This window comes from Mobula hypostoma, chromosome 5 (genome assembly GCF_963921235.1).
Source record: "Mobula hypostoma chromosome 5, sMobHyp1.1, whole genome shotgun sequence".
NCBI classification, from domain to species: domain Eukaryota; kingdom Metazoa; phylum Chordata; class Chondrichthyes; order Myliobatiformes; family Myliobatidae; genus Mobula; species Mobula hypostoma.
In genome coordinates this window covers 16,888,356-16,903,859 of record NC_086101.1, presented here as the reverse complement: position 1 = coordinate 16,903,859, position 15,504 = coordinate 16,888,356, and the positions used below count along the sequence as shown (strand labels likewise).

Here is a 15,504-nt window from a genome sequence, read left to right as displayed (position 1 = left end):
GGCCGTGCTCATCCTCTCCATGTTAAACAAAGTCATGCATGGGTTTTCTCCTTTAATGGAATCCATCCTAACATCTGGAACCCCTTTGGAGACTATTGTACTCAACTCAAGTGATCACGTTAGTACTACGTGTACAGATTCATGGATCCCCAAGAGTGAATTACAGGCTGGAATATAATCCAGGGGTTCAGATCTTTTATATAAAGATATTGGATCCCTCAAGGTGAGATACAGGCTAGAATCTAATTTAAGGTTTTGTGAAGATTAATGAATAGCTTGGAGTGAGTAACAGGCTGAAACCATATTGAAAGGTTGGGATGGTTTATATATGTATGGATGTCAGAGGGCATTGAGAAGGGCATGACTGTCAGTGGCCAACCTGCAGTGGAGAAGTGAGTTCCAAGATATGAAAACAACACCGACATAATTTGCTGTGAGAAGGGAGTGAAATTCAGACACCGTCGACATGAACAGATGGGATAACATGAGAGAGTCCCATCTTGTCACAGAGTAGTTACAGTACCAATGCCAATGGCCTTCCATATATTGGCGAGACCTGACGCAGGCTGGGAGAATGTTTCGCTGAACACCTATGCTCTGTCTGCCAGAGAAAGCAGGATCTCCCAGTGGCCACACATTTTAATTCCATGTCCCATCCCCATTTTGATATGTCTATCCATGGCCTCCTCTACTGTCGAGATGAAACCACACTCAGTTTGGAGGAACAAAACCTTATATTCTGTCTGGGTAGTCTCCAACCTGATGGCCTGAATATTGACTTCTCTAACTTCCATTAATGCCCCACTTCCCCTTTGTACCCCAAACCCTTATTTATTTTTTTTCTCCTCTCTTTTTTCTCCCTCTGACTGTAACTCCTTGCTCATCCTCTGGGCTCTCCTCCCCCTTTCTTCCTCCCTAGGCTTCCCGTCCAATGTTCCTCTCCCTTCTAGCCTCGTATCCCTTTTGCCAATCAACTGTTCAGCTCTTGGCTCTATCCCTCCCCCTCCTGTCTTCTCCTATCATTTCGGATCTCCCCTCCCCCTCCCACTTTCAAATCTCTTACTATCTCTTCTTTCAGTTAGTCCCGACAAAGGGTCTCGGTCTCGGCCCGAAACGTCGACTGTACCTCTTCCTATAGATGCTGCCCAGCCTGCTGCATTCACCAGCATTTTTTTTAATATGTGTATTGCTTGAATTTCCAGCATCTGCAGATTTACTCGGGTTTGCGATATTAAAATGCCACCGGTCTGTCCAAAATTAGGCTTCAAAACATTGCAATTACCATTGAGCTTATTTTAAAAGTTCCTCATTGCCTATCAGTAAAACCACAAGGTAAGATATTCCCCAATAATAGTTTATTACCATGTGTTCACGGAACATACAGTTAATATGGTTTAAACTTTTATGAATGAAGTTACAAACAAGTTCTCAAAGCAAGTCCTGAACAGCTTGTGTTCCAAAATACTTTATATTTCCATCAATCAAACCAAAGTCGCTCGCACAGCAAGCACATAAATAAAATATTAGATAAATAGATAATAGTTAATGTACAGGTTAGGTGGCATTTACTGCTCTAGGATTGCATATGCTGTGGGGGGTAGTCGAGTAACTGGCGAAGTCTCAGCGTGGTCGAAGTTGAACAGTTACTCTCTCTGTCTGTCTGCAAAGTCCTGCAGAGAGTGCCCCCCCCCCCCACGTTCAAACCCCAAGTCCTGACAAGACCTGGAAAGATTCCCCCCTCCATCTCCCCTCTGAGTTGCAAGCGGTGCTTCTTGGCGATCACGCTGAAACCGTGGCTCATCTTATAAGGCGGGAAGAGCCCGAGTCAAACTTCCCAGCGCTAAAGGCCGGCGTTATCTCTTCACAGAGCAAGGGAACTGGATTTCAGGCCGTCCCCGCTCTTGACCTCGGAGGTCCAAGACGACGCACCGCCGATCAGGAAGATCCCTGACAGTGCCCTGGTGGAGAGACGACCCGTTCCCTCCGCCCACCTGGGCGATAGATCCAGCGATTCTGACCCGTGGGATTCCGAGGGCTGGGCTAGCGGTGGCGCCAGCCCCCGGCATGGGCAGGTTTGGCAGCAGCAGGGCGGATCTGTTGGTGGGCAACAACGGTGCCGCCGCAACAGCGAGCTCCTCGTTGCCCTCCGTGGCTTCGTACACCTGGAGCAGGACAATGGACAGGAACAGGAAAAACATCCTCTTTACCCAGTCTTTCTTTTTCGGTGGGAGATACTTTCTGACCTGCAGATAAATAAGAGAAACGATCAACATTGAGCCATGATAAATACAATAGCAATAATTCAAAACTCTTTACAGTCAACGGAAGATGTTCTGACTTCTGCTCATAATCGCGAAGTTTGCGCACAGAAACTTTCCCACAAACAGCAATCATCAGATCCGCACGCCTCAATGGGACATTGTTTCAGCGGTAAGTAACCCGAACAGCGGCGGGGAAGGGGGTGGGGCGGTAACATGGAGAATTGGCCCAAGCTGCAAACTGCCACCCCTCCCACCTTTCCCTCGAGCAACGTGCTTGAGGAAGGTCTGCACAATTAGGCCACTCGGCCCCTCCAATCCCGGAGACTGACACTAGGAAGGACCTTTCCCGTTCACATCTGCGCGAGTCTTGGAGCAACGTGACCAAACAGAAATAAGAGGGGCTGACAATCCCCTCCTGCAGACTCCCCTTCACGCCCTCTCACTCCCAGCCAATACAAACGGTCCAAATCAATCTACTTTAACTTGCAAGTGGCTCCTCTTTTAGCTTTGATCCTGACATGCAGATGCGCCCCTGCTTAGCGCTTACAATCTGCTTGGGAGCTCGCCGGATAAGATGGGGTCGGGTGCTTGACGTACTCAGCGGTTGGCTCCGATTTAAAAGGGCAGCGCACATTGCTCATCGATGGAGATGGGTTTAAGATCATTCAATGTCTTCTGCACTCCGCTTCTCTTCTTCTTTGCATACCATCCAGACAGATTGTGCCATTCCCAAGTGCATGGATGCATTTAGGTATGACCTGCTTGGATGGCGAGCAGACTAAAGCTTTTCACTGCATCCCGTACGTGGCTACAATAAACCTATCTGCCTTCATTGGGTCCACAAGACATGGGTGCAGAATTAGGCCATTCGTCCCAGCTCTGCTTCGCCAATTTATCATGGCTGATTTTTTAAACCCCCCTCGACGCCATTCGTGGGCTTTACCCCCGTAATTTTTGACGCCCTTGCGAATCAAGTCTATTGATCCCCGCTTTAAATATACCCAAGGACTTGTCTGTGGCAGTGAGCTCTACAGCTATACCACCCCTGGCTGAAGAAATTACCCACTCACTTTAATTATCTGCAGCGTGGCATTAACAGCTAATACGATGAGGTACGTACGCGACGGGCTGAATGGCCTCTTGCGTAAGGGGAGATGGGGGCACTTACCTGCGCCGGATAGAGGACTTTCACAGCTCGGCGCCTTCCCGGGCTCCGGCCACTGACCGACGTACTGCTCTTGACCGGGGCGATGGGCTCGAAGGTGAAGATCTCCGGCTCGATGCTCCTCTGCTTCTTCAGGAATGGGTCGCCCCTATATTCCAGCGAGAGCCCGGGGACCATGGAGGCTCGCTGGGGGTAGTGGCAGCCCCTACACATGGCTTCTTGGAGGGCGTAACTCGGCAGCAACCTGCAAAGGTGAAAAACCATCTGAGGTTTTCCAGAGACGCGGGAGCAATTTAATGCGCAGCCGGTCCCCGCCTTTCTCAGCTCTCGCTGACCGATTGGATGCCCTTGATCCCGCCTCCTGTTACACCAGCTTTGAGACAGCACGTTAGATCCCCTTTTTATTTCGGAAAATAAGCTCTGGAGAGCCTAGAGAAAACCAGTGCAAGTTACAGCCTGGCTGTTTTGACAGTTAGCAGCTTACTTTTGTCGACATTGTAGATACAGTCTTACCGAAAGAATTTGAGCGGTGAATCGATTCCAGCTCGCACTCTTCCAGTCCCTAAACTTAGCCCCAACACGAAGTCTGCAGCTGCGTTCTTCAATCTTTTAAGATATGTCCCATTGCTTAGAAAGGACATGAACCGACGTAGGTACCGGGGGGAGTAAGAGAACACTCGGCCTCCGTCCCATCTGCCTTCTCATTACAGCAGTCATAAACACAATAGATTCTGCAGATGCTGAAAATCCAGAGCAACACACACACACACACACACACACACACACACACACACACACACGCACACACACACACACACACACACACACACACACACACACATACATACACACACACATGCCTTCTCTCTTTTTCCATTACCCATTCCATTCTAGCTCCCCTCTTAACCCTTCTGTTCTCCTCACTTGCCCTTCACTTTACCCTGGTGCCCCTCCTCCATTCCTTTCTCCCATAGTCCACAGTCCTCTGCTATCCGATTCTTTCTTCTCCCTCCCAGCTTCTTATTTCATCCCCCTCTCCCACTCAACTACTTACCCCCCTCCCCCCATATTCTGATCCAGCCTGACTTGCCGAGTTTCTCCATCATTTTGTATGTGTTACTCTGGAGGAACCGAGCACGCCAGTCAGCATCTGTGGAGGGGAATAAACAGTTGAGACCCTTTATCAGGATAACGACAGTCACCCTGCTGTTCTAACTTTTACCTCTCCCCTACTTATCAAGGTTTTATCTGTCCTTGTTTTAAGATGGCCCTTTGAGAAAGAGGGTACAAACCCAACATCCTCCCAATGAAAGGTGAGCTCATCAGTTTCAGCAACTTTGCCTCTAACTTCCACCCTACCCATAAATTCACTTGGTCCATCTCTGACATCTCCCTCCTCTTTCTTGATCTCTCTATTTTCATCTCTGGAGACAAACTGCCAACAGACATCTTTTATAAACCTACTGATTCCCAGAGTTGTGTCGATCTATACCTCTTCCCAACTTATCTCCTCTAAAGATGCTATTCCCTTTCCTCAGTCCCCCTGCCTTTGCTGTATCTGTTCTCAGAACATGTTTTTCCATTCCAGGACATCAGAGAACAGGGTTTCCCTCCCTCCAATATTGATGCTAGGGTGACCGGTGGTGTAGTGGTATCTGTGACGGGGCGAGAGGTCTCAGGTTCAAATCTGGCTGGCTCCTTGTACGCTTTCCATCTGTGCTGGGTTGAGCGTCAAGCTGGAAACACATAAAAAAAAGATAAAAATGCTAAAGAAATAGCAAGAGTGCTGGCCAATGCTCCATGAGACATGGCCAGGAACAACAACTATTGATGCTGCCCTCCCCCGCATCACCTCCATTCCCCGAACATCTGCGCTCACTCCGTCTTCCCACAGTCTTAATAGTGATAGAGTTCGTCTTGTCCTTACCTCCCACCCCATCAGCTTCTGCATCCAACATATCCTCCACAACTTCTGCCATCTCCAAAGGGATCCCACCACTAAACATATCTTGACCTCCCTCCCCTCCACTTTTCATAGAGTTTGTTCCACGATTTCCTTGTCCATTCATCCCTCCCCACTAATCTCCCTGCTGGCACAACCCTGCAGACAGCTCAAGTGCTACACCTGCTCATACACCTCCTCCCTTATCTCTATTTAGGGCCCCAAACAGTCCTTCCAGGTGAGGAAACACCTCACCTAGAAATCTGCTGGGGTCATCTATCGTGTCTGGTTCTCTCAATGCATCCGCCTCCACGTTGGAGAGACCCATCGTGAATTGAGGGATCACTTCGTTGAGCAGCTCTGCTCCACCTTCCACAAGCAGAACTTCCCAGTGGCCAAACATTTTAATTTCCATTCCCATTCCCGTTCCGATATGTCTGTCCATGGCCTCCTCTTTTGCCAAGATCCGGCCACCTCAGGGTGGAGGAGCAACATATTATTTTTATGTCTGAGTAGCCTCCAACCTGATGGCATGAATATCAATTTCTCCTTCCAGTAAAAAAAAATGACCCCCCCCCCATCGCTTCATCTCTGACCTTTTACCTCTTCTCATCTGCCTATCATTTCCCTCTGGGTCTCCTCTTCCTCCCCTTTCTCCTATGGACCACCCTCTTCTCCTATCAGATTCCTTCTTCCCTAGTCCTTGACTTTTCCCAACAACTTGGCTTCACCTTTCACCTTCCAGCTAGCCTCCTTTTCCTCTCCCCACCTTCTTATTCTGGCTGCTTCCCCCTTCCTTTTCAGTCCTGAAGAACAGTCTTGGCCCGAAATGTCAACTATATATTAATCTCCATAGATGCTGCCTGACCTGCTGAGTTCCTCCATCATTTTGTGTTGTTAAATTCCTTGCTGATTAGATTTGATGCAAACATGTTGCATTTCATCGTATGTATTAATGTACAGTGACAATAGAGTTTATCTTTAAAATCATTTTTCCACAGCCTCTGGTAGATAGTTACAAGCATTCACATCCCTTTAAGAGATGAAGTTTCTCCTCCTTGAATCACCTTATCGAGTGCACAGTTGGGGCATTGACTACCCAGCTCACTTATTCAAACATATAGGCAAGCATAAGGAAAGTCCGATCAATAACAATTTAAATAGCAATTTAGACCCTGATCTAGCAGCTTGTGGGGTGCTTTATTCTATGTGGAGGCAACTGAGAGAAGGTTTATTTGGACTGGTACCTGGAATGGATGTGCTGGTTATCTTGTGAGGAAATGTTGACAGGGTAGTCTTGTATTCACTTGAACAGCAATGTTATTCTTAACCTGTGCTGCCTGGTCTGGGAGTACATGATAGGACAGTGTGAGGTGTGTTTTTGTCTATCTTGAAGCTGTCCAATACTGTCTTCTTAACATTCAGACCCAGTAACCAGACTGATTACAATCGAGTCCAGACCTGTGTCGCTGAAATGAATTGCTTTGCTTGAGATTCCTTCTGACTGTGGCTATGCAAAATCAGCTTCAGTCAAGCAGCAACACACACAAAATGCTGAAGGAAATCAGCAGGTCAGGCAGCATCTATGGAGGGAAATGAACAGTCAACATTTCAAGCTGACAACCTTCATCAGTTTGGCTAGATTGGAAATATTGCATTCAGTTCTGGTTGACCCATTATAGGAACCTTTGGAGAGGGTGTAGAAAACTTAACACCAGAATGCTGCCTGCTATAAAGGGAAGGTGACAACTGGGTCATTTTCTCTGAAGTGATGAAGGCTGAGGGGAGATTTGAAAGAGTTTCATAAAATTATGAGAGGCATAGTTAGAGTAGACAGACATTATCTTTTTTTCCCAGGGCTGAAATGAGGACATGCATTTAAGGTGAGGGGGGTAAGTTCAAAGCAGATGTGCGGGGCAAGTGTTTTGCATGGCGAGTGATGTGTGACAGGAATGCACTGACAGGGATGGTGCTAGAGGCAAATACAATAGTGGGGTACAAGAGATTCTTAGATAGGGACACAGATGTGTTGGAAATTGAATGATGGGGACATCTTGTAGTCAGAAGGGATTAGTTTAGTTTAGTCAAGGACCCCTCCCACCCGTCCAACAATCTCTTTGACCCCCTAGCATCAGGCCAGACCATTAGGACAAGGACTTTTCTGATAGAAACCAGCTTCTTCCCTAGGCCATGGAACTAATGAACTCCTTACCACCACCCAGGTCTCATCACGCAGGAATGACCAGTAGCATTAAGCTATTCACATTTTAACGTGTCATAAATACTCCTTATGGTAAAGGTCAATCTTCAGGAATATATGTTATTATTTGTTAATTTATTTGTGGTAATATTACTACATGTATTGTGTGTGAGTATGTGTACTGTGTTGTACACCTTGGTCTGGAGGAATGTTGTTTCATTGGCAGTACATGTGTACATGGTTGAATGGCCTCTACCTACTAACCCACCCCACTATTACTTTATAATTTCCTGTCAGAGTCACCTTATGTACAGACACTCATGTACCTAGTGTCACTTCATGGACAAATAGTCAATCGATGTTTGTAAGCTATCTTATGTATTTATATTTATTGTGCTTCTTAATTTATTGTGTTCTTTATCTTATTGTGTTCTATTTGTGCTGCATCAAATTCGGAGTAACAATTATTTAACTTTTCTTTACGCTTGTGTACTGGAAATGACACTCAGCAGGTGAGTCAGTATCTATGGAGTGGAATAAACAGTTGTCATTTTGGGCCAAGACTCCTCCAATGACCCTCCCTATGAGGGAACACTGCCATGTAATTTACTCTGTAGGTCTCTTGTCCTCCTTAATCCTCTAATGTTGGAAATATAGTCTTGCCTTTTACCCCTGCTAGGATTTGATTTTGTTCCCAGGACCTCAGTACAGTGGAGCTCTGTTTTCAAAATCTTCAGCCAGGCCCTGATACGCGGTACTGAACAGTCACATCCTTCACTGAGATCCTTTCCCATGTCCTGATATTTCTTTGTTCTGGCAGATCACCTTCATTTCAGTGGCAAACAGCTAGGTTGGCTCTCCTCCAGTTCCAGTGAATAATATGCTTCATTTTCCGAAGTGTTAATGGAATTTTCTTGTCCCTGGGAAATATTTACTGAGCAGGCTTGCCAGCCTCAGCCTGTTGCTTCAATTCAGAAAAAATGTCTCAGCTTTTTAATTTGGACTTTAATCTTTCTCTTGTGACACAGGGATGATTCCTCCTTCATTCATTGAATGAAGCTGCCCTTAGGTCACAGAAGAACAGATCCCCTATTTTGCCACCAAACTCTTGGTGGACTGAGACCTCCTGGCAGCCTACACAATGGGGGCAACCTGAATGACTTTCCCCCATGGTATTGTTATCAGCATTGCTGCCTCTCGTTTGAAAGGGTGGAGGTCAGTTTCCCCCGGGAGGACGATGGGGAAGTTGTGATTGTGAACAATTTTGGGCTCCATATCTGAGGAAGGACGTGCTGTAACTGGAGAGAGTCCAAAGGAGGTTGACATGAATGATCTCTGGAATAGAAAGTGTGGATTGACATTATGTTAACAGAAAGAAAATAGACTGCTAAAATTAGTGGGCCATTCTCAAATTGACAGGATCAGAATCCTTTATTATCGCCAAGTATGTGGACACATACAGGGAATCCGATGCTGGTTTCCCTGAGCTCTCGCTGTACCAATGGTCTGCTCTGAGGCACAGTGCTAGAGATGCTAAATCCGTGACTCAGAATGAGGAGATCAAGTATAATATATCCAAGTTTGCTAACAAGATCCAGCTAGGTGACAGTGTATGAGGAGAAGATGGAGAGGTGGCAATGGACAGTCTACATGAAAGGTAGAGAACAGTTTCATATGAAGGAATGTGAGGTCATTCACACTGTGGACTACTTATCATTTAGGTAATGAGATGTTGCCATTCAGAGGGACGTGGGTGCCTTTGTACACAGATCATAAAAGGTTAATGTTCTCCAATTAGGAAGACAAGCAGTATGATGTTCTTTGTTGCAAGAGGATTTGAGTGTAGCAATAAATCAGGTTCAGATTCATTTATTTATCACATGTGCATTGAAACATGGTGAAATGCATTGTTCACATTAACACGCCGCACAACCTAATGATGTGATGGGGCAGCCTGCAAATGTCGCCACGCATTCCAGCACCAATATAACATGCCCACAATGCTTGGCAGAACAGCACAGAACACGGAGACTAAAACAACAGCAAAACAAGCCCTGTTCCTCTCTCCCATTCACCTACTGTACACAGTCCTCCAACCCCAGGGCAGGCCAAAGTCAGCCTGCAGCAGACTTAGGGATTCATAGACACTGGGCTTCAACTTCCCCAGTGGACTTGCAAGAGACCCGCAGACCCAGGTTTCTGCACCTTCCAGAATGCGATCGACCCTGTAAGATGCTCTACTACAATCATACATGGTTCTGGTGAGATCATTCCTGCAACATTATGTGCAGGCCTGGCTTCCCTTACGCATAAATTATATAGCCGTACTAAGGGGAGTACAATGAAAGTTTGACCGACCGATTCTTGCAGTGGTATGCTGGTGGGGTTCATTCTACAAGGGCGCTTAAGTGGACTGGTATATTAGGAATTTGAGATTTGGTTTGTCACCTAGGAAACTTGTACAGATGTACTATGGAGAGCATTCTGCATCACTGTCTGGTATAGGGTGACTACTGCACAGGATCGTAAGAAGTAAAACTGGTCAGTTCCATCTTGGGTACTAGCCTCCATAGTATCGAAAACATCTTCAAGATGTCTCAGTAAGGTGGCATCCATTCTTAAGAACCCCCATCATCTAAGACATGCCCTCTTCTCATTGTTACCGTCAGAAAGGAGGTACAGAAGCCTGAAGGCACACACACTCAGCGATTCAGGAACATCTTCTTCCCTTCTGCCATCCGATTCCTGAATGGATATTGAACCCACAAACACTAACTCACATTTTTTATGTTTTAATTTAACTATTTAACATACATATGTACACTTACCGTCATTGATTTACTTATTTATTTTTTGTTCTATATTATCATGTATTGCATTGTACTCTGCCATTAAGTTAACAAATTGCATGATATGGGGTGATATTAAATCTGTTTCTGATTCTGATATGCTCTACATTCTTTCTCAAACATGCAACATTCTTCCAGGATGGATGTGAGGCGAAGAAATCTGCTGGCTGGGGTAACTAGAACCACAAGTCACCAGCTCAGAATATGACGTCTCCCATGCAGGACCTAGGGAAGCAGACATTTCTTCACCCAGAGGAATGGTGAATCTTTGGGACTTTTTATTCAAGATGAAAGAGATCGAGACATTTATGGGTATGAAGCGAATCAAGGGAAACAGGAATTGAGCAGGAAAGTGGTATTGAGGTCAAAGGCCAGCCATGATCATGTTGAATGGTGCAACAGAAGCGAGAGGCCGAATGGCCTGTTTCTTCTCCATTCCCAAGTTGAGGACAGTGTTGACTCTGCAGGGATCTTGGTTGAAGTGTTTGAAGTGGGCATCTGGGGTTCAACAGTTGTTTTCGCAAAGGCTGCCCACCCCCAAGACCGTCAGCCCGGCAGGAGGTTGTCACAGAGCTCTCTGCTAGGACTTGTCTGTGCCCTTTGGCTGCCTGTGCTTTGGGGAAGCCTGACCGGCCGGCAGAAATGTGTTCCCACTCTCACTGCTGCTGCTGGGCTGGGGAGGAAGCAGAGAAAATCCCCCCTCTCCTTGCTACACTGCTTTATCTCTGTTAGAATCTTTCCTGTAGTAACATGGGCTTGTAGCTTGTTAAGCAACCTTATGTTTGACACCTTGTCAGAAGCCTTCCGAAACTGCAAGAACATAACATCAACCGTTTCTTCTTTGTCTATCCTGCTTGTTATTTCTTCAGAGAATTTCACCTGGGATGGGATAGTTGCATCAAAGGACCTGTTTCCTGCTGCATGATTGTACAACTCTGTGACTCCAGCTGTTCTTCGGTCTACTAAATATATTGCTGTGAACAACCTCAGGGCTTTGGAGTCAGTTGGGGACAGTTTCATGTCTGGAAAAGTTTTCCAGCACCATTGGAAATCCCACCAGGGCATCAAGGTACAAGTTTGTCACTGGACACTAATAATGGAAATGGGCCAAATATCATTCTACTCCAGCTATACCTTTCCTTGCAGTGCAGCAGTAATTTTGAAGGAATTTCTTCATGCGTTATTCCATGCTATAGGAGGGATAGTGATAGAGAGATCCCTTAAGTTGAGTATGATACTCTCCTAAGTGATTGTCTATTGAAGGCTCCCCAAGGCCAATCCAGGATCCGCATATTCTGGTGCTGTATGGGCTATGGATAGTGGTTGGGTCTTTTGGTTAGTTAGTCTCTCTTTTTGCAACAGGCGTTTATTCTCTGCAGCACAGCTGAGGTCACTCTTGTGCAGCGCAGCTCCATCTTGAACAGATTTCCTCCAGATGCAAACTTTCCAGTTTTTAGATGTAATGTTGAATTCCTTCAGAATGATTTTGATGTTTATCTTTGAAGTATTTTCTTTGCCCACCAGGGGCACCGAGCTTTCTTCAACTGGGAGTAAAGGATCTATTTGGGGCAACAAGAGTTAGGCATCCAGGTGACATGACCTATCCGTCAGAGTTGGTGATACTTTATCACGGTGGAAATGCTGTTCATGTTGACCTCCCCTTGTATGCTGGCGTCCTTCCAGCTGATCCTCAAGATCTTTCGTAAGGATCTTAAGTGATATTGCTTCAGGGCTTTCAGGTAGTCAGACAGGGGTAGAGAGGCATTGAGTGAACTCTTTTTAAATAATGACAGAGACAGGATGATTGCATCAGCTGAAAAATATCCATGTGCCTTCACTGAATGCTGAATGCTGGTGGCTTTATTGCTCAGCATATGGCCCAACTTCAATGTAATCAGACATATCAGGGCATGTTGGCTTTCCAAGGAAAATTGCGGTGTGTAGACAAGCCCACAACATTCTTTACATTTCATTTCTTGCATAAGGGTAAGGAAAATAGGAGAGGGGAAGACTATAGACTGTTCGCTTCCCACACAGGGGTGACTGTGATTTTCTGATGAACGGCTTGCATAAACCTTTCAGAGGATCTTGATATTTGTCTGTGACATCAGTGGAGATTGTTGGTCACATTAAGGGGATGGTTTCTAAGTATCCACTGACTGGCACATCCCAGGATGTGGGAGGACAAGCTGAAGGATGTACTCCAGCTTAGTGCACTCAATGGGAATGCCCTGTGGGGAAGGACCACACGGTGCTGACATCACTGGACACTGAGGGATTGTGTCCTGTGGGACAACCTTTCAAACAGATATGTGAAGAACAGGTGGATGATTAAAGTGAGGGTAAGACTGATCAGGGATAAAAAAGAAAGTATGCCTGGGATCAGAGGAGGTAGAGGAGACCCTTAATGTGTATTTTGCTTCAGTATTCAGCAGTGAGACGGACCCTGTCATTTTCATTTCATTTTTAAATCTTTTTCCTTAATTATTATTGAATATCAATGAAAATACATTAAAGTAATCAAGTCAGCATGTCAATATGTACAATGAGGAATTAAATTGCCAAATAACTGATTAACAAAGCTAAACAATATATCAATAATAAGAAGAAAAAATAAAGTGTTAAAACTGTTCTTTTTTGGAAAAAAGTAAGAAGTTAAAAAGAACCCCTACTAACTAAAACAAAAAAAAACCCTGCTAACAAAAAAAAAGAGAAAAAAAAACATTGGGAGCACAACCCCAGAGCTATACGCCATACAAGCTTCCATAAAAGAAAAATATCAATCTGCCAATTCAAATCCATTTAAAAAAGAATCAGAAGGAAACCCTCTTAATTAACTCAAATCAGATGATAGTAGTGGGCAAAAGAGCCCCACCTTTTCTCAAAGTCAAATCGAGGATCAAAAATTCAACTTCTGATTTTCTCCAAACTAAGACATAGCATCACCTGAGAGAACCATTGAATCAAAGTGGGAGCAGAGGCATCTTTCCATTTCAATAAAATAGCCCTTCTGGCCAATAATGTAACAAATGCAATTACATGTTGTGCTGATATAGAAATATCATGAATACATTGAGGGATTATACTAAACAAAACTGTCAATTTATTAGGTTGTAAATTAATTTTTAAAGCTTTAGAAGTTGTAGAGAAAATAGATTTCCAAAACTGTTTCAATACAGAACACAACCAAAACATATGTGTCAATGTAGCTGTCTCAGTTTTACATCTATCACACTGACTATCAACATTAGGAAATATTTTAGACTGTCTCTCCTTTGTCAAATAGTAATGATGTACAATTTTAAATTGAATTAAAGAGTGACTGGCTCAAATCGAAGAAGAGTTAACCAAATTCAAAATTCGCAACCAATCCTCTGTTATCAAGGTCATGTTAAGCTATCTTTCCCAATCTTGCTTAACCTTGAATGAAAGATAATTGTACTGTTGTAATAGTAAATTATAAATTTTCCCAATAAAACCTTTCACTAAAGGATTCATTTTTAAAATAATGTCTAACAGGTCAGAATCCTGTATATATGGAAAATTACTTAAATGTTCTTGTAAGAAATGTCTGACCTGAAGATATTGCAAGAAATGTGAGTACGAGAGAGAGTATTTAGTTACTAATTTCTCAAAAGACATCAATCAGCCTTCTTGGAACAGATCCATGAAGGAATAGACTCCTTTATTCCTCCAAAGAAAAAAGTTTAAATAAATAATTTTGATAAATTAAACTAAGAAGGTTAAATGTTTTGAGATTAAAAAAGTTATGAAACTGGTAGCAAATTTGTAATGACTGCTTAATCATAGGATATAAATTTAGATTAGAAATTTTAGCCAGTTGTACAGGTAAAGAAGCTTCTAAAAATGAAGTTAAGTAAAATTGTTTCACAGCTTTCAATTCCAAGGTGGTCGTTCATTTTTATCAGCCCAATATAACCAAGCACACATATAACATATATTAACAGCCCAATAGTACATTTTAAATTAGGCAGAGCTAGACGTCCATCCTTCTTTAATTTTCGTAAATGATATTTTCCAATTCTTCTTCTTTTATTATTCCAAACGAAAGATGAAATAATAGAATCAACCTGATCAAAAAACTTCTTAGTTAAAAAAAAGGAATATTTTGAAATACATATAAAAATTTTGGTAAAATCATCATTTTAACTGCATGAATTTGGCCAGCTAACGAAAGTGTAAGTGGACTCCATCTACAAAATAGTTGTTTCATAAAATCCACTAAAGGAATCAAATTAGCTCTATAAAGGGCTCTGTGATTTTTAGTGATAATAATACCTAAATATTTAAAAGAGTCCGTAACTTTAAAAGGAATGTCGTCATATATAGAAGCAGAATCATTTAGAGGAAATAATTCACTTTTATGAAAGTTTAGATTATATCCCGAAAACTTTCCAAATTCACTTAATGATTTCAATAAACTAGGAAAATAGTGAGCTCAGCATAGAACAGATTGGTATGTTGGAACTTTTCAGCATTAAGAACTTCTAAAAAAACATTAAGGTTAAGATTAAAGAAAAACAAAAATTATTAAAAAACATTCTTCACTCAGAGGATTGTGAGAGGGTGGAACAAGCTGCCAGCACAAGTCGTGCATGCGAGCTTGACTTCAATGTTTAAAAGAAGTTTGGACAGGTACATGAATAGTAGGGGTAAGGAGGGCTAAGGTCCTGGTGCAAGTCAATGAGAGTAGGCAGTTTAAATGTCTCGGCACGGACTTGATGGGCCAAAGGGCCTGTTTCTGTGCAGTACATTTCTACGGGTCTAATAAGTGCCAAGGGCCAGATGGTATATACCCCAGTTTATTACAGGAAGCAAGGGAAGAGATTGCTGCACCCTTGGAGATGATCTTTGCATCCTCAATGGCCTTAGGAGTGGCACTAGCTGAATGGAAGGTGATAAATGACATTCCTTTATCCAAGAAAGGTAATAAGAATAATTCTAGTAATTATGTCAGTGGCAGGCAAGCTATATTCAGATCTAAAGAGATGCCCTGCTTATTCAAAGAAAGGGGCTTCCCTTCCTCCACCATCAATGGTGCCTTCAACTGCATCTCCTCCTTTCTG

General features: G+C 43.7%; 1 pseudogene; it reads right to left on the bottom strand.

Annotated features, from left to right (window-relative positions):
- Positions 1-1,348: 1,348 nt before the first annotated feature.
- LOC134346135 (torsin-4A-like) lies at positions 1,349-4,351 on the bottom strand (annotated as a pseudogene).
- Between the last annotated feature and the right edge of the window lie 11,153 nt (positions 4,352-15,504).